We start from the raw sequence: 27,576 nt of genomic DNA on the forward strand, positions 1-27,576 counted from the left end.
TGGCCAGGTGGAGAAGTCACATTTTTAATGTCGGGAAGCCGAGTTTTGAATTTCAACGAAAGAGTGATATCATTTTGCATGAGAGGGCGAAAGCATTCCCACGTCTCCATCAGCTCGGTTTGGGCTGGGGAAGCTGAGCTGTCTGCCATCTGTCTCCTCGCCAGTCTCTCCCCCACCGTCACCGTTTCTGAACGGTTTGGCCAATTTCAAGCACAGCTGAGGGAAGGATGAACGTCTCAAAGCTGATTCCGTGTCTACGACTTGCGTTACCTGGCAGAGGCCATGGGGTGCAGCCCTGGCCCCGCTCCGTGTGCTGCCCCTGGTGGGGCTGGAGGTGGCCGAGGGGCTGCGGTGGGATTTGGGGAAAGTGAAAACGGGTATAAGAAAGGTGTTCGTTTACTCTGTTGCTCCCAAGCTGGCTTCTGTTGTCTCACTATTGATTTTTTAAATGTAAACAGAGCGACGAAACAAAACAGCCCCCAGCAGATCCCAAAATACCGACAGAAAAGGGCAGAAAGGCAGAGCTCTAAGGCTGGAAAAGCCAAAAGGAGCTGGCCTTGCAGGCTGCGGGCAGGGCTGGGCCCAGGCTGCTCAGCCCCTCCGCGGTGGGCCAGCAGCTGCAGGGCTCCGGCAGCTGGAGCTGAATGTCCCGATGTGCTGGGATGAGGGGAAGATTTGGGGGATTTTGTGGGCTGGGGCAGCCAAACGGGCCAGGCCAGGGGGAGAAACCAGAGCAAGGCACACCAGGTACACTGCTGGTGGACACTGCTCAGCGTGTTGGGTGTGGATGTCAAGCGTTTCAGGTACATTTTATCATTTTAAAACACTTTTTGCATGCCTAAAGCTTTGTGCCAGTGGGGCTCGGGCTGTGTTCAGACACACGGCGTGTCTGCAGGTGCCCGGCACCTGGCAGGGCTGCTGCTCCTGCACCCGTCCTTTGGGTGCGTGGTGCTTCAGGTCAGGCAGCACATTCATTTCATGCACTGGCCCTCAACAGCTGGCTGGAGGAGATGTAACTCTTTGGAGATGAAGAAACCAATCTTTTCTAATTCTGTGAGGCAGTTAGAGTAAAGTAAATGCTAATGGTTTTGTTTGTTTTTCGTTTTTCTTTCTTTTTATGTTCCCAATTGCCCTAAACCATTTTAAAATATGTTTATTATTTTATTACAGCGCTGACTGTGCTAGGCAATCTTGCTTTCCAAAGAATTAAAAAAAAAAAAAAAAAGAAAAAGCTACTCTTCTATTGTCTGCTTGCCCGGGTTTTATCTCGTGCAGTGCGCATTTGAAGTCTTATCTTTTCAAATAATATCACTGTCAATAGAGACTTTGGTCCCAGTTCACGGGTCTGTTTAATTTCCACTGCACGAAAACAACGTGCGCTTCAGCTGGGCAGCGACTCCTGAGCGGGCATCCCTGGAAGGGGGGGAAAGCTCCTTCCCCTGGGAGAGGGGGGCAGCTCAAATCCCATGGCAATGCAGGGGATGGGATGGGATGGGATGGGATGGGATGGGATGGGATGGGATGGGATGGGATGGGATGGGATGGGATGGGATGGGATGGGATGGGATGGAGCAGCTGCTGTGCATCTCCCTTCAGGCCGTATGACCACTTAGCAGGGACTCTGTTTCCCTGTGCTCTCTGCCCCCTCAGAAAGGGGTCAAAGAACAGCAGCGAGGTTTGGATTTCGGAAGAATTTGCTCTGGGCTCCTCAGGGGATGGCAACTCTTCTTGGAGCCAGCTGGGGGAAGATGAGCTGACCTCTCGGCTGCGAGTTACTGCCAGCTAGTAAGTCCCACTTGTTTGCTGACAGGGGAGGGGAAGATGTGCCTTTGCAGCAGAAATTGTGTTGAATGTTAAAAAAAAATCACAGTCAGTTTCGGGAACGCTGGAGTAACGCACTCTGTCATTCGCTCAGCTCCTAGATGCAGAGTAGGTGCTGCCGTGTCTTCCTTTTCTATCTCCGTATCCAGAAGTGATATTACTGAATTAATTATGACATCTTTGTGAAGAGCTGAAGCATCGCTCAAGTCCTCTATTCAGCAGCAGAGAAATGTCAAATTCATCTCACAGTAAATTTAAAATTACACCAACCTGAACTATCGCTACTGGCAGCATAATAATAAGGCAGGTAATCAAAATCAATTAAATTCCAGTGCCTTCCTATTGTCCTGGAAAATTCAAATTTGAAATTAGTTTGAGTTCGTTTGACTTTTCAATAAAAGGAGCAGAACTTGAGAGATAATTGAAGTAAGTATGTGGCCGTGACTGATCTTTTCTCAGGCTGCAAGGACCAGAGATGTGTGCATGCACCGTGTGTCGGTGCAACCAGATGCCCAAAGACGAGGGAGTGGCTGTTTTGAGGCTGCTCTTAACTGGGACTTGGGCCTGCCACAAAGACAGGGCTGGTCTTCGTGGCACCCTTCCCAAGGAGCACCCTTCTCCTTGGGAAGGGTGCTGAGCAGATCCCAGGGTACTGGGCTGATCTAAGAGGAGGTTTGGGCTGTCTTTCTGTGTGGTGTCTGCTCCTGCAGCAGCCCATATTCCTGCCCATGGGATTTCAGGGTGCTGTGGGGGAACTCTTTTTGGGGTCACTAGTGTGTGTGTCAAAGCAGGGTGTTGTGATGGGGCATCCCAAATGCCAGTGTGCCCAGAGGGGGTGGTGGGCATGGGGGAGGAGGAAAGACCCAGAAGGAGAGCAGCAGAGCTCGGCTCCCAGCTCATACTGCTAGCAGCCCCAAATTGGACCCTCCACTTCCTCAGCTCCTTCCAGGCACCAGATTACATTTCTCCCCATTTTTTCCCTCTCCCCATCCTGGGGCAGACACCCAGCACCCTTCTCCTTTTCCCCTGCAGCTGCCTCTCTGCTCCATACATCCTCCATCCTGCCCAGACAGGACACTTTCTGCCTTTCCACCCCTGAAGCCTGGAGCAGAGCTGTCCCCTCCTAGCTCTGACATTTCTCATCCCCATCCTCTGCCCTGCCATGATGTCCCGGGCAACTCCTCACCCCTTTTTCCAGCTCTGAGTTGTGGCATCCCATCCCATCCCATAGAATAGAATCATAGAATATCCCAAGTTGGAAGGGACCCACAAGGATCATTGAGTCCAAATCCTGGCACCACACAGGTCTACCCAAAAATTCAGACCATATGACCAAGAGCACAGTCCAAAGGCTTCTTAAACTCCAACAGGCCAGGTGCCATGACTCCATCACTGGGGAGCTTGTTCCAGTGCGCGGCCACCCTCTTGGTGAAGAACCTCTTCCTGATATCCAGCCACAGCTTGACCCCATTCCCTTGGGTCCTATTGCAGGTCACTAAAACGAATAGATCAGTGCTTACCCCACCCCACCATGTCCCATCCCATTCCACCCTGTTCCATCCCATCCCATCCCCATGTCCCATCCCATCCCGTGCCATCTCATCCCATCCCATCCCCATGTCCTGTCCCATCCCATCCCACGTCATTCCACCCCATCCCCACGTCCCATCCCACCCCATCTGCTCCCCATATCCCATCCCATCCCATTCCATCCCATCCTGTTCCATCCCATCCCATCCCATCCCATCCCATCCCATCCCCATGTCCCATCCCATCCCACCCCATCCCATCCCATCCCACCTTGTTCCACCCCATCCCCACGTCCCATCCTACCCCATCTGCTCCCCATATCCCATCCCATCCCATCCTGTTCCATCCCATCCCCATGTCCCATTCCATCCTGTCCCATCCCCTCCCTATGTCCCATCCCATCCCCACGTCCTGTCCCATCCCATCCCTATGTCCCATCCCATCCCATCCCCACGTCCTGTCCCATCCCATTCCATCCTGTTCCATCCCATCCCACCTCGTTCCACCCCATCCCATCCCATCCCCATGTTTCATCCCATCCCATCCCTATGTCCCATCCCATCCCATCCCATCCCATCCCATCCCATCCCCATGTCCCTTCCCATCCCATCCTGTTCCATCCCATCCCCATGTCCCATCCCACCCCATCCCATCTTGTTCCACCCCATCCCATCCTCATCCCCACGTCCCATCCCATCCCATTCCATCCCTATGTCCCACTCCATCCCATCGCATCCCCATCCCCATGTCCCGTCCCATCCCATCCCATCCCTATGTCCCATCCCATCCCATCCCACCCCATCCCATCCCCGCACCCCCGCGCCCCGCCAGTGATGGGCAGAGCGTCACGGTCTCCTAGCGACGCCCCTAGCAACGCCCCTAGCAACGCCCCTAGCAACGCCCCTAGCGACGGCCCCGCACCTGCTCCCGCTGGACCAATCGGCGCGGGGCGCAGCTGGGCCCCATCTCGGCGCTGCGGCCGGGGGTGATGCTGGGCTCAGTGCTGCGGGGACCCGGGAGCTGCCAGCACCGCCAGCACCGCCAGCACCGCCCGCAGGAGCAGCCGGCGGCTCGCAGGGGCCAGGGGAGGACGGGGAGCAGCCCCCCTGCTGCAGCCGGGCGGGTGAGTGGCCGTGGAGGAGCGTGGCGGAGGGAGGAGCGGGGTTTTGCTGGTTCTGCTTCCCCGGGGGGGGGGTGGCAGGGGGGTGTCGGCACGGAGGAGGTTTGTGGGGTGAGAGCTGGGATCTGCTGAGCCTCGGCAAGGGGTGAGGAGCCCAGCGGGAGGCTCGGCTGGTCGTCCTGCAGAGGTGTCTGCGGCTCGGCCGGGCTGCGTGGGGCTCTGGGGAAGGCGGCTGGCATCCGAGGCACCTCGGTGTAGCCAAAGCAGGACTCTGGGAAGTGTCCGTAGCTGCTCGTTTGGTGCCTGTGAGCTGAGTGTCATCTCCTGGGATGAGGCAACCATCCAAATATAGACGCCTTACAGCTGCGAGACAGGCACGCACGCACACGCTCTGCTTTTCTCTCTTTTGCAGGGCTTCGAGCTGTTTGTTTTTCCTTCACACACCTAAAAGTGTGAGTGGCTGCACACGCATGTGAGCGTGCAGAGCTGGGGATGCACGCACAGAGCTGTTTATGCTCCCCACCTGGAGCAGGAGGTGTTCTCACTGCCCCTTGCTAAATGCTCCCCCCAGGAGGCAAAGCATCAGCTGGGTGCTGCCACGTCTCCTTGCAGCCCAGGAACTGGCCGCTGCACAAGGCAAACACTGAAACGTGCACGCTGCAATCGCTCTGTTGAATAAAGCTGGTAATCTGCCTTCCCCCGAGCCGTGCGACTCTGCAGGAGTGTGGGTGTGCGCGCGTATGGGATAGGAAATTAGCGCTACTACTCGAAACGATGCTGTGGTTTTAATAGCCTCCCTCCAGCTCTCCTCCCAGGCTGACAAGAGCTGACCGAGGAAATAACGTGCAGTTCTAAAGGGCAGTGATCAAGGCAGCGATCACACTCTAGCTGAGGAAACTTCCGGAGATTCAGGGAGCAAGCTGTATTCTTGCAGCGTTTGTTCTGGGAGGATTGCAGCCATACCACCGAGAGACCGAAGCAAATTTCCTTAATGTTTGATTTCACTTTCCTGATGCTCAAGAGGGTGTCCAGGCAGCCAGGTCAGAGTTAGAGCACTGGATGTGACACCAGAGCTCTGCTTGCCCTGCTAGCGAGCCCCACGGGGCTCCTGAGATAGCGCTCCCCTCTCTTACAGCCCAGCTTCGTGCCGCGTACGTCCCGGCTTTGCCACCTGAGCCATGTGTGTTTCTCCTTGCTCCCCTGTGGCAGGTACCGTTCAGCAGTGCCGTGCTGCCAGAAATGCTCGCTGAGCCCGTGCGAGGAGGAAATCTCACCGGAGCTGCTGGCGTTACCCCAGAAAGACCCTCTGCAGACTGACTCCACGGCCTCAGGTAACCACCAAGTTTGCAGACTCCAGCCGGTCGGGCTTGCCTTCGGGGTGAGGGGAATGGTTTGGAGGAGTGCTCACAGGAGATCAAGCTGGGGATGGGGTTTTATTCTTTGCTGCATGTGGCCTGAGCTTTAGCCAGCCCCTTAGTCAGAGGGGTGCAGGCAGTGGGACTGCAAGGACAGGGAGAGGAGAAGTCCCCCGGTTTTCATGCACTCGTCAGAGCTATTCGGATGCTTGTGCCTTGCCCAGAAATGAGTTAGGGAGCTCTGCAAAGCAATTAGCAAACTAAAAGGAAGGCAGGTTTAAGTTGCAAAGCCAGCAGCTCCCGCCAGCAGACAGCAGCAAGGCTTTTACCTGCCCACAGGTGAATTAAAGGGGCTTTCTCTGCCTGAGCAAGGAGTAGGAAATCTGTCCCTGTTTGGAAGAGCTGCAATCGATCGGCAGTCTGTGTGAAATCCTGGGGCTGGCATGTGTTTTCGATCCACATGTTCGCCTGCCTGTGGCTTGGTAGCTTTGAGTTATCAACCGGAAAGCCCCCGGTGGGACCAGCTGCTTGTCCTGCCAGTGGCGGAGGAGAAATGCAGCGGCATGGCATGAGAAATCAGAGCAGGGTTTCAGCCGAGCACTCCTTAATTGCGAGCGCTGCTAAGGTTAGAGACGGGGGAATTTATCACTGCAGTTTGACGGCGGTTGCAAGGACGTTACGATATCTCCAGCCATGTCAAAGTCACAGCTCCTGCTGGTAATAAATGCCCGGTTCTGCGTGCTTAGAAGCCTCCCTCGGGTTTTCTATTTGTGCATGCGAGAGATGCTCAGAAACGGTTTCCACCTCGCACATTGATCATCTTCTCCCGTGTTAGGAAACCCCACAGGGCACGGGCACATTTTACCAACTGCCTTCCACGTGCAGTGTCGGCAGCTTGGCCAGCGAGCCCCTCTGCTTGCCCCCTGCAGACATCTGCATCGACGTGCTGATAGTAGCAGCTCCTACAGCCCTGACACTGCAGCACCATGAGGCAGGGATGGGTTTTCCTCCGAGGAAAGGAGGAGACACCGAGTGTAGGAGCTCTCCCCAGCTCTCACGCATAATGTTTGGGGCAGAGCTGGGTCTGGCATGTCCCTCTCCCTTGCCCCAGGTGGGGAGCCACGAGCTTTGCTTTCTCCTGGCTGTTTGATCGTTCATTAAGCCCCACTTTGCCCCCTCTCCGGTTTGACTTGCAGCCCTCTCGAAATCACCCAGCACTAATTCATGCCGCAGAGGGGCTCCTGTCGCTGGGAGATGGGGGAGCCCGGGGCCAGATGAAGACAATTTCTTGCAATTTGCAGCTAGACCGCGAAGTTGCCGTGTTATAAATCGATTTCCATTTCAATTTAGATAAGATAGCCCTCTGCCCAAACACGCCTAATAACTCTGCGGGTCCACGCAGCACTGTAATTATTCCCGGAGAAATGAATAGGAACGGGCAGATTTTTGCTCTTTTTTTTTTTTTTTTTTTTTGAAAGCGCAATTAAAGGCCTCGCGAAGCTGTGCTGGAGTGATGCAGGCTGGAGAGACGGAGGCGTCTATTCCCTCGCTGCCGCGCGTGGGATTTATGCTCCGAACTTCCATTAGTGCTAATGGCAGCCGGAGCCGCCGCGCTCCTGTGTGCCGCGCATGCCGAGCAGGCAGCGGCGGCGGGCGGGCGGCGGGGGGCTCAACGTGCTTCCCGAGGTCTGTTCCAGGCTGGGAGGACAAATATCAGGCTCAGGACCCACTGGTTAGCCCCTGGAGGGGGAAACTTGGCTCTGTGCCGTTGTGGTGTGGCGCTGAAGAAATGTAATGTGATTAAGATGTATCTGTCTCCAAGCTTGAGTGAGGCGGAGGCAGTGACTCATACCACCTTGCTGTAACTGTCAAAACACTTGGCTGGCGAGAATAGCCTTCTACACAAAAAGCACTGATTCAATATGTTTATATTTAAACAAAACGCTGAGGGGCTGATTCACTGCGGCATTACTACCGCCGTGCGTGCCTGCAGCCCCGGCCAAGCAGCCCCGAGGCACGCACAGAGGCCGTCCGCTCTGACTTTCAGAGAAGGATTAGAGCAAGGCTGGCAGCTCGCGAGCCTCCTGCCCTGGAGTTTCTGGGCTTTGCCAGCAGCGAGCATCGCGGTGAGCAGCTTGTGTCTGCTTTGCTCTCTGTGTCTTTTGAGTGGCTTTGCACTTTCAAGTGGGAACACGTCCTCTTAACATCAGCCTTGTAGCCCAGAGGTGCGTTTGGTGTTCAGCTGCTGGTTGCTGCCCTTCCTTGCTCCTAAAGCAAGTGCTGGGGGTTGTGATAGCTCCACTGCTTTGCCTGATGTTGTGAGATCTTTGGGAACTGACTGCGGTTCGCACCCGAGGGCTATGTCCTGAGCTGGTGCTGTCCGTACCCTGCAGACTTGGCAGGCAGAGGGCTGGTGCCAGCTGGATGCTCGCCCAACCCACTGCCAGGACGGTGATTTGCATCCCTCTCAGGACACAATCCTCTCCCTCTAAGAGCACCCCGGGGACCAGTGGGGACAGGGCAGCGTGGTGGGGACAGCTGCAGGCTCTCCTGCACCGTGGCTCACCCTCATGCAAGACAATTATGTCTGGAGGGGGTCTGGGTCCCAGGAAACTGCATCTGGCATGGCCACTCCAAGCTGTTTGCCAGTTTTTCTTCAGGACCACACATGCGAGGGGCAATGACTGTCCCACTGTCACCCTCTATCTCTGGGGGAAGAGACATTCCTGCTGCCAGTGACAGCAAAGGAGAGGTTTGCACGGAGCTGAAGGAGACCGAGGGCTCTGCACATAGCAGCAGTGATGCTCTGCATGCTGTGCTTGTCTATTCTGCCTCTGCTCATTTTCTGCTTGCAGAGCACACAGGCAGAGCTGGGTCTGTGCTTCTGCCTTTTCGCTGAAAACCACCAGGGAGCGAGTTTTAGCATTTAGAAGCCCGGTTTGAAGGAGAACAACGAGCCCCTGGTTGGCTCATCAGCCTGTACGCTGAGTTTGGCTCCTTTCCCATCCCTGATGGCCCGGGTGGCCATGGGAACGCCACTTCGTCTTTCATACCTCTGTCCTCAGAGTAGTCGGAGGAAAAACGTAATGTTCTCCTACCCCACAGTGTAGGGAGGGTAAATGCTTTGGGACTGCACTCAGAAAACACAGCAGAGGGGCTTTAACCTAGGAGAATCTACTACCAGAGTAGTTAAGTGCTCGGGGTGCCCGGTCTCTAGTGTAATTCAAATACTAGGATAAAACCTAACAGCGCTGAAGGCTGCTGCACGTGTGTTTGAATGAGTGTTCGTGGCTGCTTACTGCAGCTGTGTCCTGGTCCCAAGAGCTGAGGGCAGTGCAGGGAGCATCTCTGCTGTATGCAGTGGGTCCAGCGTGACTAAAACACGGCGTTGTCCTGTTGCACGGGTGGCAGACCCCTTCTGATACCTCCGTGGTGGGAACGGTGCTGCTTTGTGGGATCCACGTCAGGCCAGTCCCAGGGCTGGGGGACTTGGCTCCAAATCAGGTGCTAATCCATCAGTCAAGGGTTTTTTGCCCCGGTTTGTAATGTTCTTTTACAGCAAACCTCCATCCTCGCTGACTTGAGATTCAGGGAGAAAACACAAGAAGAACCTCCTGTGGGGGGGTCTGTCCTCTGCGGCCACCTCCGTGTGGTTTTGGTGCAGAGGGAGGATGGCGGAGCACATCGCCTCCTCCCCTGCGAGACCTGCACCGATATCCTTTCCCTCCCACCTGCAGCAAGGACTCCAGGAGCTCCCCAAGCCCACCCTGTACGATGAGGTCTGGTTTGGCTGCACAACGCCTTGGGCTATGGGGTAGAGACGCAGCCCAGAACCAAACCCTTTATTGCCTCAGAAAGCCGGGCTTTGCGTGCCCCTGTAAAAGATCTCAGTGTGGGAAAGAAATGTATGCCCTAAGACCTGAGTGACTCCAGATCCTAACTTTTGGGGACTGTCTTTAAAATCCACCACAGCAAGATCTCAAAAATGCGCCCATTTAAATGCAAACCACAGCAATCAGAGCGGGTTTTGGTGCCCCACCGGCACATGCCTCCCGGGATCGCGTCACAAACCGGGCACCACAACCGGGCCCTGGCTCTCCCGGGGGTCCTGAGCTGCCCAGCACCAGAGGTTTGGTCTCGACGAGGTGCTTTAACCCCACATCTCCCCCTCGGAGAAGCACAGCTGGGAGCAGGGCGAGCAGAGAGCCCCGACCCCAAAGGGGGGCACCGAGCCTGGGCCCCCGCACCCCCCACACTGCGGTAACCGCCACAGCTCCACCGGCCGGGCCCGGCGGCTCCTCCGGGCCAACACCACCCCCTAGCGGGGCCGTGCCGTGACAGGGGGGCCTCAGGAGCTGCCTGGGTAATGGTGACCCCCAGCCGGCCTCTCCCCTCCACAGGGACCCCCCTCTGTGACGAGGGAACCCTCCTGCAGCCCCCCGAGCCCCCCAGCTACGCCCCGTTAGCCCGCGGGGGCAGCGCTGCCAGGGCAGGGTCTGCGGGGCTGGAGGGCTGCAGGCTTGGAGACCCCCCCTCAGGTTTTGCCTTTGGGGTGTGGAGAGGGGGCTGTGGGGTCGGGGAGAGCACGGTCCCGTCTCTGGACCCCCTGTGCAGCCCAGGCTGTGCTGCCACAGGCATGGCGGCAGCGTGACCGAGCCTCTTCTCCTTCTTGTTTTGCGCAGAGCTGATCTCATCGGGGCCTACCAAACACATTAACGACGTCGAAAGTAGCCTACTTTAAGAGGAAATATGCAGAAGAAGAACATTTACATCAAGATTGCCATGAGTATTGTCCAAAAGTGAGTAGCTTTCTCCTTCCAGCTCCCGTCCTCCCTCGGTGTCATTCCTCCATACTAAAGACCCCTCTGATGCTCTTTGCTCCCCAGCACCTGATACTACCCGAGGACCGGACTTGTATTCTAAAACTTTCTCTCCAGAAACTCCGATTCCTGGAAGACCCTGAAGCCTACCTCCGTAGGTCTGTATTAATTAACAATCTGTTGAGGAAGATTCACCTAGAGACAGAGAGGGAGAGCTATGAATACTTTAAGGAGGCTCCGTGTTATAGGACTGCTTACTCTGACGCACGAAAACGGCTGAAGTTTATGGTACACGAGTGCTGTTCCCAGTCGCTCTATTATGAAGAGCTGCATTCGTATCGTATCGTGCCTTATTCTGCAGAGAACGCCGTTTACGGAATGGGCTACACAAGCAGCCACTTGGAGCAAAATTCTCAACTGCTTATTTATAAAATGAATTAAAGTAGCTGTTAGACCCACCTATGTTTGTTTCTGAATGCTTGAACTGCTTATTGAGGTGTTGAGATGAGGCACTAATTGCAGAGATACTTAATGATCAAGCCGGGTGCGGTAGGAGCTGAGCGGGTGGCACTTTGAAACCCACTCAGCAGCCCCGGTGTTAACCCCGTGGCTATGAAGTACCTTGGCACACACACAGAGTTGGTGCAATACACAGGTCCTTACCCGCCGAGGCTGTGTGCAGCGTGTTGTGTAGAAGCAAAGCCGCATTTGAGTTCTCTGTGTGTAGATACAGACATTGAAAATCACTTTGCAGTTAAATTCTGCCATCCCTGGCGGAAGGGGAGCCCCCAGAGTAACAGAATAGTCTAACAGTGAGGAGTAAAAAGCAAGTTATTTACATCAAGGCATAGATAGAAAGTTTCTTTGAGGAAATGTTTGGAATATGAAGGAGTCAGTGCCAAAGGAAACAGCCTTTTGCTTAGGATTTTCAGAGACTAACTCGCCTGCTACTTACAAGACACTCTATACTGAGATCTACAAGGTTATTATTTTTTTTTTTTAGAATAATTGCATTCACCTTTTTACATATTATTATCTCTTAGCTGGTATCTATTTTGCTATTTTAATGCAGAACAGAATGACTCACAGGAAAAATTGTTTCTTCAGCCCGCCATCAGTGTTTCCTTAGCTTCATTTGATTCTTCCCCTAGTTGTTTCCCTGATACTTTTCTGCATGCTAATTTGCTGTTTGGCCGGAGGTTCACATTGGTGCTAGGGAATAGACAGTCATTTATTTTTACGTGGAATAAACAAGGCAGAAAAACAACCATAACTCCTATCGATAGAGAATGAATGTACGTGACAGATGCTAGTAAAGCCTCAGAGATTCTCCTGATGAAGCTACTCAGCATTCGTAATAGTGTTTCAGGTCAAGTGAAATGTCTAATTTCAATCTGGGAATTAACTTTAGGATATGTAAATATATATTTCGCAAGCTATGAAATGACATGAGAGGCGTTCAGCAAATCGATGACTACAAGTGGAAAGTTTTATAGCTGCCAAAGCTATATCATGAAAATACCAAAGAGTAATATAAGGGAAAAGATGATGCTCCAGCAATGGGGTCAAAAGCAAAGATTGCACTATAACCTGTGGAAATGTGATTGATGAGCCTCTAAATTATCAGTTACTGATACACCTGCTGTTCACCAGAGGGTGGCTCGCAACCCAGAATCACTGAACAAATACGCAAAATGGGCCAAAGCCTGTCCTAGAGGGCTGTTGGTTTCCAGTGAAGAAATTGGCTTTGCCTGGCTGGCTATCACCCCCGCAGCTTTAAAGCAAAGTAGGTAACAGCACACACTCAGCTGGAGGCAGATATGTATCTAAGAACCTGATTTTTTTTATTTTTATTATTATTTTGAAAGGCTTGTCTCATGCAGGTCTGGCCAATGCTATTTCTGAAGCATTATGGAGTACGAACAAATACCATTGCTCGACAGGGATGTGTTTAGTGTAGGATTCCTCCTGTAACCCTGCCCGGAGCATCTTAGTTGTGTGTGTTGCACATATCATCACAGCTGTCAGGCACGTGTTCATAGAGCAGGAAGAAAGATAGGAAGGCAAGAGCAGAAGGTGTGAAGAGCAAAGTCAACTCCTACATCAGCAGTTGGAAGCAGGACAGGTTTAGGGGATAGAAAGGAGCAGTTAAACACAACTTTTTAATGAGAAAAAAATGCAACAGCTTATTTCAAAACAAGGATAACCTGCAAAATGGGGAACACGAACAGCACAGGTATTGCAGTGAGGCTGGAAAAACAGGGCAGCGCTGTTTTTGGGAGGTTGTTATGAATGTTCAGGCTGTGAGAAGCAGCTTTTGTTTTTGTGTTGAGGCAGGGTGTATTTCTTTGCCTCTTCCAAAAGGTGTCGTCAGCCCCTTGCTGTGCAGCACAGGGGGCTTTGCCTCCCTCCCAAAAAACTCATGCTGGGCCCTGTTCAGGGAGTCTCCAGCTATGAGGATCTGTGTCCAGCTCGACAGGGGCCAGCTGAGAGAGGCTGGCTAATTGCTAATTGCCAGCTGGGTGCATCAGTCCTCCTACCACAAGCAGAAGCTGGAAGCCAACCCCATGCTGCACAGGAGGGGGCTGATGGGTGCCATGAGAGGTGCTGTGAGTCTCCAGGGGAGCTCCTGGCCCCTGGGATCCTCCTGGGGACACAGAGGCCAGGCCTGCTGGGTGTTACAGAGCAGCTATTCCTCTTGTCTGGTGTTTCAAAATATGTAACTTGCTGCTCTGAAGTGATGCAATTTATACACTTTTTTGTTCTTTGTGTGCTTCTGCCTGTACTCATAGTGATCTAGCTACTACGTGAAATGCTAAAATGCTTTTGTTTTACCTCTGACCTGCTTTATTATATTCATACGATGGTCCTGGCCTGAAAAACAAACTTTTTACATAAAAAAATGTTGCAATGGAGTAAAAAAGCTCAGTAGGGTTAAAGCCTTTAACCTCACCTGAAAAAATAGCAATGCCCCTGTCAGATTCAGCTCTGAACACTGATTTCCTTGCCCGCTGAAAGGGGCAGGTACTTTCTTGCCTATGGAAAGCTTCTCTGATAACACGCTGTCTACTGAACAGGTACAACAGATGCAGATCTGGATCAGATAACAAAACTGCTTGGGCTACCCATGAAAGAGGGTAATGTTTTACTCGTGTTTTTCTCATGTGTTGTTTTCTTGAACAAAATACATTGTCTGATTTTTAATTTTATTTATTTCTACTTGCTCTAGGAGCTGTTAAAAGAGATCATTTATTTCTAGAAAACTCTGGTTGACTTTTTGATATGAAATTGAGTTAAAGGTCCACAATTCTAACTTATTTTGAGTCTACACAAGTTTTTGTTGCCTTCTGCTTCACCCCGTGATTTGTGCTCTTGAAAAGTGGTTCTGAAACATTCAACTTCAGTGCTTAAGAAACATAATTTTCGGAGTGATAAAAAAGTAGAAAGGTGCAGTAACATTGCAAGTTGCTCCCAAAATATTTAATTTGACACTTTTTTGAATTATGTGCTGATTTTATCATTTAGTTGCCAAGCTACCAGGTACCGGCGTTTTTAATACAGCTTCCTACAGTGATTTTCCTGTTCTGGGGTTTGTAGCTGCAATTCAGCTCTTCTAGCTTCTGATGTGTGAATCTGTCTGTAGGTGGTCAAATTTCGGTGATAGATATATTTATATATTCTACTATGACTGCGGTAGGAGCTCCCACACATGGGCTATGTTTGCACTGGATGTAAAGAAAAGTCCTTCCTTCCCTTCGACTCAGTTGCCTTGGAGATAGCGCGTTCATCAGAGACGATGCGGGGCGACGCGGACAGAGCTGGTAACAGAGAGCTGGTAACTTTGCCAAGGACTGGCTTAGGACAACCTCTTGTCATCTCGGAACAGCAGCACACCTGGCTGTAAGTAGCGTTTCAAAGAGTTTCAAAGAGCTTTCTCTGTGCCGCTTTCCCCAACCTGGCTGGGAATGCCGGACCCAAGCAGCGCCGGTGCCACCCGGAGCAGCAGCGGCTGTGGCAGGAGGCAGCCTGGCCCAGCAGGAAATCAGCTTTGGTGCAGACATCCCAGGATATTAGGCCCTTGATCCTGCTAACACTTCGGGTCTTGCCCGAGTCTCTCGGCGCGCATCCTCCAGCTGCAGCCAGGGAGGCTCCTCGTGTGCTCAACGCTCAGCATGTGTACGGGCGAGCGGGGCTGGGGCTGCCCTGCACCACAGACGTGCTCCTCAGTTGCCTAATTATCAGTGAAAAGTGATTATAGAGCTGCCGCTTGAGTTCTTGGATACGTTTATATTGCACTGTAAATGGAACTTTTGTTTTCGATGAATGTGTTGAATATACATACGGACTATCGTGCCTTAAAGTCCCATCCTCATACGAGCCTTTGTACATGTCCTGTAAAAACCGCAGCCCATGTTTAGCTGATAACTCTGTGCACTCCATGCAGATCTGGCTCCGTACTCAGCAGGGCCTTGGGAAGCACGACCCTGACCCCAAAGTTTGCCATGAACACAGAGGGCGTTTGGCAATTCCCTCTTCTCGTCTTTTTTTTTTGTTAGACTGCATTCCTCCTTGTGGTTCACGAAATTTCTCCTTTTCCAGTTTCTGCCATAACCGGGTTCTGCGTTACCTGCAATGCCAGCGCCCCTCCCGCAAACTCAAAAAGTTGTAAAAAAAAAAAAAAAAAAAAAAAAAAAAAAGTTGTCTCCAGCTTTTCAATGCCATCTGTACAGCGCTCTCTCAGCAGGGAATCAGAAATGCAGATAACGATGTTGTCAAGTATATCGTCGTATATTTGACATGGTTAACAAAGCAGGAAAGGGAACACCTATTTCTGCTAGAATGCATGAGCCTGCATTATGGTAAATACATGGTGATTATACACCACTTAATTGGAATAATACCGACTGGTTCTATGATTAAAAATGGCTTTTTAATGTTTAAAATTACTTGGGACCTGACTAAAGGTTTTTATGAAATTGTTTTCTAAAGTGAATAGTAGAAAAATGTAAATGTATTTTAAATATACATATAATGTGCATGTTATTAATAAAGATCTATTTCTATTGAATCTGATGGGCTCTCATTGAATATATGCTCTTTGGTTTACAGGAAAACATGCAGAATTACTGAAGAACTAACACCATTCTAACACCGTCAACACCCTGAAAGTTTTTAAACCTACAATTTCCTTGAGGGACCTGCATGCCAGCTTGCCCATGGGCTGGAGAGACCCTTCTCATTATCTTTATTTACTTTATTTAAAAATGTGCAAGGACCCATTTTTCTAATAACATTCTACAGGATGCTGAATGATGCTGAAGAAGGGTCAAAGATAAGATAGGCGGCTACTGGAGCAGTTCAGGAATAAGGGATTTTTTAACTAAAAATCCTGATTATAATGGAAAGATCCCCTCTCCCTTGTCCTCCCAGCTTTTCTTTGGGATTTTCTTTTCCCCTGAAGAAGCTGAAACAAAATTATGGAACTATTTTAGTGTTACTGATAAGGAGAAATGTTTATAAAAGGATGAACTTTCCTCCTGTGCAGGATGGGAACCTGGGAGGAGCCCCTCAAAGCAGCTGCAGGGCCGGGTGCTTCAGCCAGGGCTTGGGTACCGTCGGGGGCTGGCAATTTTCTGGGACCTGAGCATTGCAACCACTGGCCTTAGGCACAGCTGTAAATCATCCTCCTGCTCCAGCTGTGCTGCCTGAGGAGCCAGCAGCTACAGCTGCGTGTTGTCAGCCTGGTGACTGCCCTGAAACCACCTGTGCCGAGCCCCCTGCGTACCTTGTTTGAGCTGGATGCTACCAGGGGGTAGCAGCGACCACCCAGAACACGGGGTTTTCTTTATCACCATTACATCCCGGGCTCCATGCATTTCAGGGCTTAATTAATTCAGGCCCTAAGATCAGCAGCTCCATCCCTCAGGCTAGGTGATGCTTTGAGCTCCTAGCTGGGGCCTGCTCCAGAGCATCCTCCTGGTTTTTGGGGCACGGCGGGACAGTCCTCACTGCCTACAAGCTGCTGTGCTGCTGATGGCTGATTATCCCCAGCTGGGCTGAGTGGTGCCAAATCACAGCTCTTAGCAGGGCAGGGAGACCGTGCTGAAACAAACTGCTTGGTGGAAATCGTTGCCATTTCGCAGCAAGAAGGGCTGCGTGTAACATCTGCTGGCGGGGAAGAGGAGGGAGGAGAAGACCCTGTAAGGTGCCAGCTTCCCCAGCAGGATGGCTGCTTTCCCCCTCCCTCACTCTCATCTTTTTGTGATGCTGGTGCGAGCTATGGTTTTTTTTTAGCATGTCCCCAGATGCTGCTGGGGTCACCGGTACTGTACCAGAGAGCATTCCCAAAGGAGGCTGCGCCCTGCCCCACGTGGATGGGGTTTATCCCAAATTCAGCAGCACAGAGAGGGGCTGCAGTCCCCTGTTGATAATAGGGCCGGAGTGGTCTCAGCTCCACAGCCGTCCCCCCAGAGCCTCTGCATGGTCTAAGCACAGGTGGAAAAATGTGTAATTTCAGAGGAAAACCATATCATGATCATGTCAACGCTGAGATCGCTGAGGGAGATGCAGCCAGGACAGGGACATCAGCTCCTGCCCGGGCAGAGGTGAGGGAAATGCCCGGCCCTGGGTTTGGGGGCGAGCACAACCCCTGTGAGTGCCACAATGACTTAGGTGTCCTGCAGGGCACGGTGTGCATCACTGCAAGTCCTGCGTGGCCAGGTCCAGAGAGCAATACCATTTGCTTTTTTATTTTTTTTTTAAAAAAAAAAAAAAAAACACTTTTAATTTCAGGCTTTTTGCCTGAAGATGGCACTGCTGCATTGAAGGATGGCAGGAAAGTTGCTGTAATCTCCCTGTGCCAAGCTAGAGCCGGCCTGGTGGCTCCTGCCCCGGTTTGGGGGCAGCCACGGGGGCTGTCAGCCTCAGCTTGAAGGACCCCCAAATCCATGGACAGGCAGCCCCAAACCCAGACTGCTTTTGGAGCAAGCTCTTTCTGTTTCCCTAGCTTTTAGACCCAGTGCCCAAACTTTGTTATTTCTTTGCAAGCTCCTTCTCCTTGATTTCTTATGGAGGTGTGCTGAATAGGTGATGCTGAACACTGTAACAAAATGCAAGGAGCTGCTCCAATTTATCTGCACCTTCATGTGCTAGCAGTAAAAGGATGGATGGGAACATGCCCCAGGTACATTTTGATGCTCTGCCCAGGCGTTCACATGGTTTAAAACAGGGTGGCCAGAGCCACAGGGACTGAATGAAGTTGGCTGTCCTGTGCCCTGCCCCCCCACCCTCTTCCTCCTCCGCCGTCTTCTTGAAGGACCTGAAGTAGCAGCAAATAATCCCTGTGCTGTGCAGAAAGGAATTGGTCTATTCTGGGGGAAAAAGCCCCTTGCTGGCCAAAATGTCGTAGGTCTGTTTGAGCATCATTGCTGGCTCCTCTTCAGTGCAGGGGCGATGGGAGAACAACTGCAAGCACAGCACGTGAAATGGTGGGGATGGGGACTGAGCAGGGACATGCAAAAGGAAAAAAAAGGAAAAAAAAAAAAAAAAAGCAAGGGAAAAAAAAAAAAAAGAGGAAAAAAAGAGGAAAAAAAGCATAGCTGCTTGTGTATATTTTCACCACTGGAGGGCTGCATCTACCTGCAGACTTTAAGTAGGTTACATCAAACCCAGGGCACCTGTCACCTCCTGAACTGTGTTGTACAAATGTAACTGGGGAGGGCTAAAAAGCAGGAACTGTTTCCTTCGGGGAACAGCCTGGTTGAGACCTTTGACATGCTGTGGTGAAAGAGCTCCTCTCCCTGCTGGAAGCTTTGGGGTTAGTTTTCAGAAAGGCAGTGGGTTGGGAGTGAAGGAGAGAAATTGTTTCAGGATAGTGGGGCTGTGAAAATAGGAGCTTTAGAGTATTTGGGGCTGTGCTCCCTCTGTCATACATAATCCTGGGCCCATCAGAGGCAGAGTCCTGGCTCTCCTGAGACAGACACATATTTAAATGCCGTGCCCGTGCTTTTTGGTGGGTCTCTGAGCCCCGTCCCTGTTTCCCCCCATGGGCTCAGGTTTCCCTCAGCTGTTTTTCTGGTTAACTCACCGGAGAGAAACACGGTGGGCGAGCAGCTCTGGCTTGGCAAAGGAAATGTCATACCTGCAGATGCTTTAAGGTATGCTAAACAGCTGGGCCTCCCCGGGGTCCCTGCTCAGGCTGCTTTGTTTTTTATTTCAGCCTCACACATCCTTTGCAGATTTCTATTTCAGCCCTCAGTTCCTCAGGCTGACTAACGAGAGCTCTGCTTGGTCTGCAGAGGGCAGCAAGTTGCTCTGAACGAAGCAGCCTTCATCCCGAGCTGGTTTGAGCAGGTGCAGGGGTGCTGGGGAGGGGTGCTGGGAGCAGGCACAGCTCTGCAGGGCAAGGAGCGAGCAGCAGGCAGAGCTGCGGGCAAGCTGGGGCTGGCAGGCTGATTTTCATCCTCGGTAAAGCCTCCAGCAGTGGGTTGCAAGTGCCTGCAAGCCCTCTGCACCTGCGTGCTCGGTGTTCCTGCCTAGGTGTAGGGTAGGAAGCTGTGCAACTGTTTCCATAAAAGCTTTTGGGGACTTCTTAAAGGAATCTTTCACAGAACTTCACATTTTGGAAAAGGCCATTTTAGATCAGAGCTTTTTGTGCCGTGCACTTCATCTCTCTCTCCCTCCCCTCCCAAATGACCGTGTTGCCTTTAAGCTCCTTTGAAAAATAGCAGCTTTGATAAATAAATCAGACAGCACCGCACTTCAGCATCACTAATGGGACCTGCTGCTGGTCAGCGAACGCAGCGCTTCCTTTGAAACCTTGGCAGAAAGGGAACCAGTTATGTTATGTGCCTCGTGTCTTGGTGGCATTTATATTTTTGAATAAACTTCATTTTTATTTTTATTTTTTTCTTTCTGGGAATTCATGGAACTATTTTCTTCTGCATAAGCAGAAGCTGGGTGTGTATGTGCTAGGAGAAGCAGCCTTGCAGCTCTGTTGGTTTCTCCTAAACCTCTTCTGGATCTTCTAGAGCTTCTCCAGTCCTGTTACTGGTGGTAGCGTCTCTCTGTGTACCAAGTAATGACTGATACTGGTAGGAAGGAGGCCAGTAGCGCTTGCTGTTTAACACAGGTTCACTGCACAAACTACTGAAGCCCAGGTAGACTTGGACTGGAATAGCAGAGCAGCGTGATTGCTAGGAAAGTTTATTTCATCCTTTTTATGTGATTATTCTGGGGGCTTAGCTAAGCTCAGCAGGAGCTGCTGGGTGAGATGTTTTGGTAAATTCCTGATGGGGTTCCCTCTTTGGCACCATGTCAGGGGGCAATGCAGGACACCTCCCAGAAAGCATCCAGTCTTGGTGTGGAGGCTCTGCCCTTTCCAAGTCTGTCCCAGTGGCCACCACCACTGGTATGGGTGCCTTTTTTTTTTTTTTTTTCCTTTAAATCTCTTTAAGTGTCTCGTTTCTAATTGGAACTGGTCTGGACTCAGCTTCTAGCCACAGGCATTTTGTTAAACCTTTCTTCTAGATTAAGAATCCCTTTTAAGTGCCTGTTATCTCCCCCATGTGAAGACAGTGTAATCAAGTTGCCTCCCAGTCTCTGCCTTTTGAGACTAAACAGATTGAGCTCCCCGTCTGTGGCTAAAAGGCCTTTTCTAAACCTTCCATCAGAGCTTCACTTGGGCATCTGGGGCTGAAATGGGACTGTAATCACTAAGTGAGTCTTAGGCTAAAGTGATTTTCTAAAGCATGACACGAAGCATTAAGGATTTCGTGGCCAATACAGAGTGAAGTCTCCTTTATCCAGTTTCTTTACTCTTGTCTTTTTATGTTTGTCTCAGTGTTTTAGACACTAAGATGCAAAATTGGTTCTGGATCCATCACCCTACAACACCAGGCGACAGGTGTGTTGGCTGGGGCTGTGGATCCCTTCGTCAAGACCAGAATATTAAATGTTCTCACAAATTTCAGGCCACACTGGAGAAAAGAGATGAAGACAGATATGCCTGCTGGTAGGGGTGGGGAGGCAGCAAGTTCAGCTTTGAACTCAGGAAAGCCTAGTGCTCAGCCTGGCTGCTGCAAGCCAGAGTGATTGCTACAGGGCAGAAGGTATTAGACAGAAGGTTATATTGGTTCCCTACTGGGGATAACAGTGCCTTTCTCATTGCCTTACCTCTGCGAAGAAAACAGTATCCTGTACTCTGACATGAAATTCTCCATTGGCAAGATATCTGATTTTTTTCCCTATCCCAAGGGTATAGAAAAATGCTGCATATTTACAACAACAACAACAAAGCATCAAACCTTTTAAAGAAAATTGACAGGAGAAATATCCCAGCTTGTGAGCTGCTCAAGCCATTGCATGTAAGCCACCCCTGTGTATTGAGATCTCTGGAGCTCCATGGATTGTGCAAATTCCTGGTGCCTCAGTTCTTGCAGCCTGTGCAGGGCTCTTCCAGGCAGCAAAGGTGTTGGGCACCAGTGTTAATCAGGAAATCCTAAGCCTGGGAAATCGTACCCTGCCGCTGTAATCTGAACTTCAGAAACTCTGAGCCCTTTTGTCATCAATGCCAGAAGCTGCCACTGCAGAGGAAGAACAGGAGAAATAGTTAAATCAAGATTAGATTAATATTTGTAGTGCTGTAACTGACAAGGAGATGGTCTGCCTTTACACTGATACTGAAAACCCATCCTGATCCCTGTCACAGAGGCTGGATCTGCTCCCCTGCAACACCCTGCTTTACAACAACGCTGTCCAGAACTCATCTGCGCTACAAAATTCCCATATTGTAAAACTCCTGCATGTAAAATTCAGGTGACTTCAAGTGGTCACTAAAGCGTGTTGGATCCTTCTGTTGAAGCAAACTTCTGCTGGCTCAGAGCAGGCTTAAAAGTTTGTGCGATGTGATGGGGATTGGGAACGGAGGAGTAAATTAAGACCAGGAATGTTGGAGTGGTGACTTGTCACACAAGTGAGTTTGTGCAGGTGGCATTGCTACTGGCTGACTCGTTCCTGGGGATGAAGGAGAAATGCAGAGAGGAAGTAAAACCAAAATATTGCCCTGTGCAATAAGAATTACAGTGGTATTGCTGTATGTCTAGTTATGCTCTCAACAGCATCTAAGTGTGCAAAGCAGCATATCTCATACCCTCGTATTACCAGTAGCTCCTTTCCCATCCTGGTTAGTTGATGGCTTATAATCCTGTGTATCTTTTATCAAACACGGTAAGAATAAAGCTCCAAGATTATTAATTACTGTATCAAGAACATAACAGGCAAAGTCTCTTTTTACCTAGTAGCTCCCCTGCCTTCCTTTCCCTGCCTTGGGAAAAACAAAACAAAACAAACAAAAAAACACATATACAAGCTCTCAAGCTTTCCTTGTTTGTGAGTTAAAAAACATCCAACTCTCTGTTGTTGCCAAATTATTTTTCTAGCTCCAAATTAAAGAGAGGCCTAGGACTGAAGAACAAGACCCAGAAATATGATGACTATAAACGAAGCCAAAGGTAAAGCTTTGGGTCTGGCTTTTTGAGGGGGAAGGAAGAATATATGCTCACCAATTTAGAAGAATAAAGTCAGGCATACTTCACCTCTCTGACAGGGTCAATGAAATAGAGAGTTTTCTTTCTGGAGACCATTAAAGTGATGCAAATTATGAAACAGAAGAGAGCACTTCAGAAATACATGTGTAAATATCACTGTCTACAATTCTAACTCATTGTCTGTTTTGGTGAGTTATGTTAATTAGCAAGCTTTGATTTCCTAGCGATAGCTCTTCTAATGAGAATACCTTGCAGCTTCCTGGTGGGCAAGTGCAGTCAAACATTTATAACAAGCAAATGTGTTGGCCGTTGCATGTCACAGTTAGCATGTGGCCATGACTGTTTTGCAAAACAAAATGTCCCTTAACGACTCATTAAGTATTATTTTCTACTTTCTGTCTGATTCTCATTAATTTGTCAGCTCGAGACTTTTCTCTTTCCACTTTGTTCTTGCTCTCTCTGAGAAGCTTCTTCCTACCTGTCTAATCTCAGCCAGCAGAAAAACCTTTGCCAGAAAGCTGTGCCTTGAAATCCTCCCGTGACAGTGAAAGGATGAGCTGGTTGCTCATATCCCAGCTGGAATCATCACCGGAGGCAAATTTCCAGGTGTGAAAATTTGCTTCACCCTGATGATGCTGAACACTCCCGGTATGTTCTGCTCCCAGACATGACTGTGGCAGTGGCTGTGCTGCGGAGCTGCTGGGTGACCGTCCAAGAGCCAACAGGGCCCAGGACACAACGTAAAAACTGCCTGTCCCAAAGGTGAAACCTTCAGCCTCTTTGGAGTAGGCTGGGGAAAACACAGATGGATTGCATTTGGGAAAAATTGGCTCCTGCCATTCATGGGAATAAATTCTTCTCCAGGGTGTCTGGTGTGTGACGGTGAGCAGGGTGACCCTTGTCTTAATAAGCAATATTACACGCTGGATTTTTTAATTTTAATTGATTTAGTGCTCGCCTATTTTTGGAGCACTTTAGAGCTCTGCATTTCTGTTTCAATGCTGCCGCCTAATCTGAGGAACCACCGTGGTAATAAATTCACAGATAACTTCAGCTTGGGGCCGAGCGAACTTTTTGGGAAGAATGAAACAAAACAGAGAATTAAGTGGTAGAAACCTACAGGGTCTGTTTATTATATTTTTGGTGAAGGAATTAAGTGCATAAAAGTGCTCCTTGCTTTGGGTTGTGTCTCCAGTGCTGTGTTATACACAGGAGCCCTACAACTGCAATTTGTCATTCTCTTGTAGCTTGTGCATGGTCCGATTTTAATCCTCCCTGTCCTGCAGCCTGTGATGTGTTCCTGTTGGGTCCAGCTCCAGATAGGAACAACCCCAGGGTCTCCCAGTGAGCTGGGAGGGCTGTGTGCAGAACCTGCTGTGTGCAGAACCTGCATTTGGGCAGGAAAAGCCACTTCTGGGAGCTAACCTGAGGGTTACTGATGAAGATTTGATGGTGGAATAAAGCAATTATATAGCCTTCTGTGCTTAAATGGGGGTGTCAGGAGTGATGTTCATTACCTCTTTTCTCCATTCCTCCTTTGGCTTCCCTCTCTCTCCATGGGCCTCATATTTTCAAGCCATGCTCTGGCTGGGTTCAGGGCACTGTGCTGCTCCAGCATCCCAGTGCTATCCTGGGTCAGCCCTGTCCCTCTGACGGACCCCTGATCCCTCTGGCATGGGGACCGATGCTTGCCCTGGCTGGTGGCAGGGTGCAGACCTTGGAAGGGATGTCCCCGTGAACACCAGCGATACAAGGATACAAGCCACCACTCTGAAACAACAGCACACAGGAGCACATGCAAAATGTGCTGCTTTCCGCTAAGGGAGAGGAACAACTTCCACAAAATGAGAGTGGAACAGTGCTGAACTCGAGCAAAGAGCTGAATTAATCCCAGCTCCATCAGGGCGCTGGGAGGATTGAGCAGACGAAGGAAAATGAACTCCTGCTGTGAGCTGAGCCAGCACCCGGCTGAGGAGGTGCTCTCCTCTCTTCCGAGAGACTGGCAAAAGGATTTTTCTCCCCCTTGGAAGTAAGGTGGCTTTTCAAACGCGAGGAGGAAGATGACAGTAAACATATGTTCTGCTCTCTGCTAGCTGCTGTCTGAGGTTTCGCTCCTCCTGTGTGCGACTGCTTCTTGATTTGTTTCCACACTTCTCTTGCTGTGCCCAAAAGCAGGAACAAAAGGGCAGAGGAACAGAAGAGATGTGAAGACCAAGAACAGCATTCACCACCCACAGGCCTTCCTGTTTTTTTTTGTTTTACTTTTTTGCTAATATTTTTATGCTGGGCAGGGCTGCATGTGATGAGAGGATTTATTGATCTAACTCCTTGTTCCTACTTAGTTACCATATCCTTTGATTTCCTGCTTCTCCCCAAAGTATCTCTCAGGCTCATTTCAGCCATCACCTGGAACCCTTCAGTCTCCAGGTTGGAGCTGCTTCTGCCCATGCTACATTTGTTAATAAAAAGAGAGATTTCTGGACCAGACACTTTGTTGCTTTCAGAGCTTTTGGCTTTTGATGCAGGTGGCCCACAAAGGAGGTAGGTAGTAATTTAGGCAACCTCCATGTAATCAGAGATGTTTTGAACTCCTTGCTGCAGTATGTCCTAAGGAAGAATTATCTCTTGGCTGGCAAAGGAGACGCCAAGGAGTTTGCAGAAAGGCTGATGCAATGCTATTCTTCTCTGAAATGTAGCTGCTCCAGTGAAGTCTAAGAGGTTTCAAAATCCATGTGAGTTCTGGATCCTTTGAGGACAGACTTGGGCTTAGGGATCAGGTTTTAAATTGTGCCTCTGGGAGGTACAAGGGAAGAGAAAGAAGAGAGCTTGTTTTACAATCCGCTCTCTTTGTAGGGCTCAGAATCTCTTTGGTCTTGGTCAATCTTCCTGAGCCCTTAGTACAGCTTAGAGGTAGGAGCAGTCTCAAATGGATATAAAAACACTTCTGCAGGATAGTAAACACTGCTGAAATGTGGCTCTGGACTGTTATGAAATACAGCTCTTGGGAACGGTATATGGGACTCTACACATCTAATCTAATCTAATCCCTTATCTTGGGCTCAACAGCATTTGACTCATTGCTCATGCAGAAGGTGGAGGCTCCACTGCCTTCTCCAGGTGGTGTATCCCAGTGCCTTCATTTTCCTGAGCACATGAAAGCTGTCCCTAGGGAGGCCTGCATTAGGCCTTAATGCACTTTAAGCCTATTAGTCTATTCCCAGTAGATAGAAGAGTTTTACAATCTTCATTTTCCTATTATCTTTCACATGTTGGAAAGCTCTTCCCTCCCCCTCTTCCCATCTTTTTTTATTCTCTCCAGACTGCAGAAGCCGGAGCTGTAAATCTGTTTCTCAGCAGGCAGGCCTCAGACCTTGGAAAGGTCTCCCTCACTCCCTCTGGCTCTTACAGAACCACTGCTCAGGGGGAAATTCAGCCTAAATGGAGTTTACCTACGCTTAATTGAACTGAATTACCACTTGCACTGGAGGAGCTCCAGCACTACTCTTTGGCACCTCAGCAGTGTTGAAGCTCTGGCCGTCCCTGCTCTGGTGGCACTGGCAGGATGCACACAGTGTGGGCACACTGCCTGCTTGTTGAGAGGCTGTGCTTTACCTCCAAGGCTCTCTGAGGCCCAGAGGGGCCAAACCACCCTGGAGCAGTTCCTTGTAGCCTGCAGGTAGAGGCCCAACCCCCTGAGTATTTTCCCTGCATCTCCCATCAAAAACTCCTGTGGCTCCCCAAGGAAGAAGGACACGTGTCCTGCAAAACAGTGTCAGAGCACATTTGGGTTCATTTGCCTCACTCCCCTGTGTTATAAAACCATAATGTAGAGAAAATCCTGTGGCCTTGGGTCACCTGAAGTCTTTACCATGTCACAGCCTGGGCTGTGATATCAGTGATACGACATCCCTCTTGTCTCCTCAAGGACAAGGGGAGGCAGACTCAGGGCAGCATTTGTTCAGTTCCTGCTTGCTCCTTGATCACATGCATTTGCCTGAATATTTTATTTGGTGGATACTAAGGCTGTTTCTACCCCAAGCTGAGTCAAAATGTGTCACGATGTGTCATGTCTGTGAGCAGCAGCAGGACCCAAGTCCTCTTCAGCAGAAATGTCACCTTCTTTCTCCCAGCTTACTCTTGCAAAACCACCCAGTCTGCCTCTTTGTCTGATGCATTAACTTTTTTGGACTGCTTCTCCAACTCATCACGTGCTCCTCCATGGTCCCTGTGCCAGAGCTGCAGGGCTGCCATATATAGCAGTATTGGTGTGCTGCAGCAGGACTAAACACGAGAGCAGTCAGATTTATTTATTTCCTCTGACTGTAGCATTTGCCTTCTGGGCAAGCACTGGAGACCTGCCGTGTAAGCAGTTACCAGTTGAGCTCGAGAGCCAAAGTTCTGCAGTTGGAGATATAAACAGCCTCTTATCTCTGCGCTGGACACAGGGAGTGACCTATTTAACACGTTTACCACCCTGTTTTAAAATAGTTTTAAAAATTGCAAGTGCATGATGTAAAGATGTGCAGAGACAGTTCAAACAAATTTGGCTTCTACAGCTTCTGCTAAAATCAGTCTTTTTTTTTTTTTTTTCTCTCCCAAAAATGGTCGTCTTGGCTTGTTACTTGCCTGAAGGGTTAGTGCCAGATGGAATTTAATAGCAGGTACATAATATCCTGCTGTTTAAGGGTTTTTAATTTTTCCTTTTTTTTTTTTTTTTTTTAACAAAAATCCAAAACACCTCTTCTCCCTGTTCTTACTTTTAAGAAGGGTCACATCTATGAATAGGCGGGAGCTCAAATGGTGCCATATTCTGCTAATTTGTGGTGGTTAAAAATGGCCCTACCCTTTTCTCAGATGCTGTATTTTTTTTTTTGCTTGAGTTTCACTTTTCTTTGCAATAAGAAAAGTGAAAGTCCCAAGTCCTCCCAAGAATTTTACAGTTATCTTCCTACCATTACAGCTAAGTTAGTGGTGTTGCAAGTATAATGACCAAAAATCATCCAGTACTGAAGAAGAGCTACATTTGCTATGCCCAGCAAGAATACAACTGCAGTATACACCTAATGCGTATACTAAAATCCTGACTCCCAGCATAAATTCTCCAATCCTAACCATCTTTTTTTTTTTTTTTGCATGTAACTTAATGTTGATTTGGCATTTACAGAGTGTGCATGTTTGTTGAGGGAATAAGAGACACAGAGAGATTTTATGAAGTATTTTAGGATACAAAGGAAAAGTGGCCCAGTCTCCTGTCCCTGATGAAGTTAATGGTTAGTCAAGGGCTGGAGTAGACTGCGGGGCATGTGTGTATATATATATAGATATACATATATAAATAAAATAAGACTTCAGGAAAGCTTCTTTCTGCTACCTACAGGACCATC

General features: G+C 49.8%; 1 long non-coding RNA gene across 1 annotated transcript; it reads left to right on the plus strand.

Annotated features, from left to right (window-relative positions):
* Positions 1-4,293: 4,293 nt before the first annotated feature.
* Positions 4,294-15,714, plus strand: LOC101792402 (uncharacterized). The gene is made up of 4 exons (XR_003497624.3): positions 4,294-4,474; positions 5,681-5,802; positions 10,509-10,625; positions 10,713-15,714. It is a non-coding gene; the product is annotated as an uncharacterized lncRNA (long non-coding RNA).
* Positions 15,715-27,576: the final 11,862 nt, after the last annotated feature.

Source organism: Anas platyrhynchos, chromosome 5 (assembly GCF_047663525.1).
Source record: "Anas platyrhynchos isolate ZD024472 breed Pekin duck chromosome 5, IASCAAS_PekinDuck_T2T, whole genome shotgun sequence".
Classification (NCBI taxonomy): domain Eukaryota; kingdom Metazoa; phylum Chordata; class Aves; order Anseriformes; family Anatidae; genus Anas; species Anas platyrhynchos.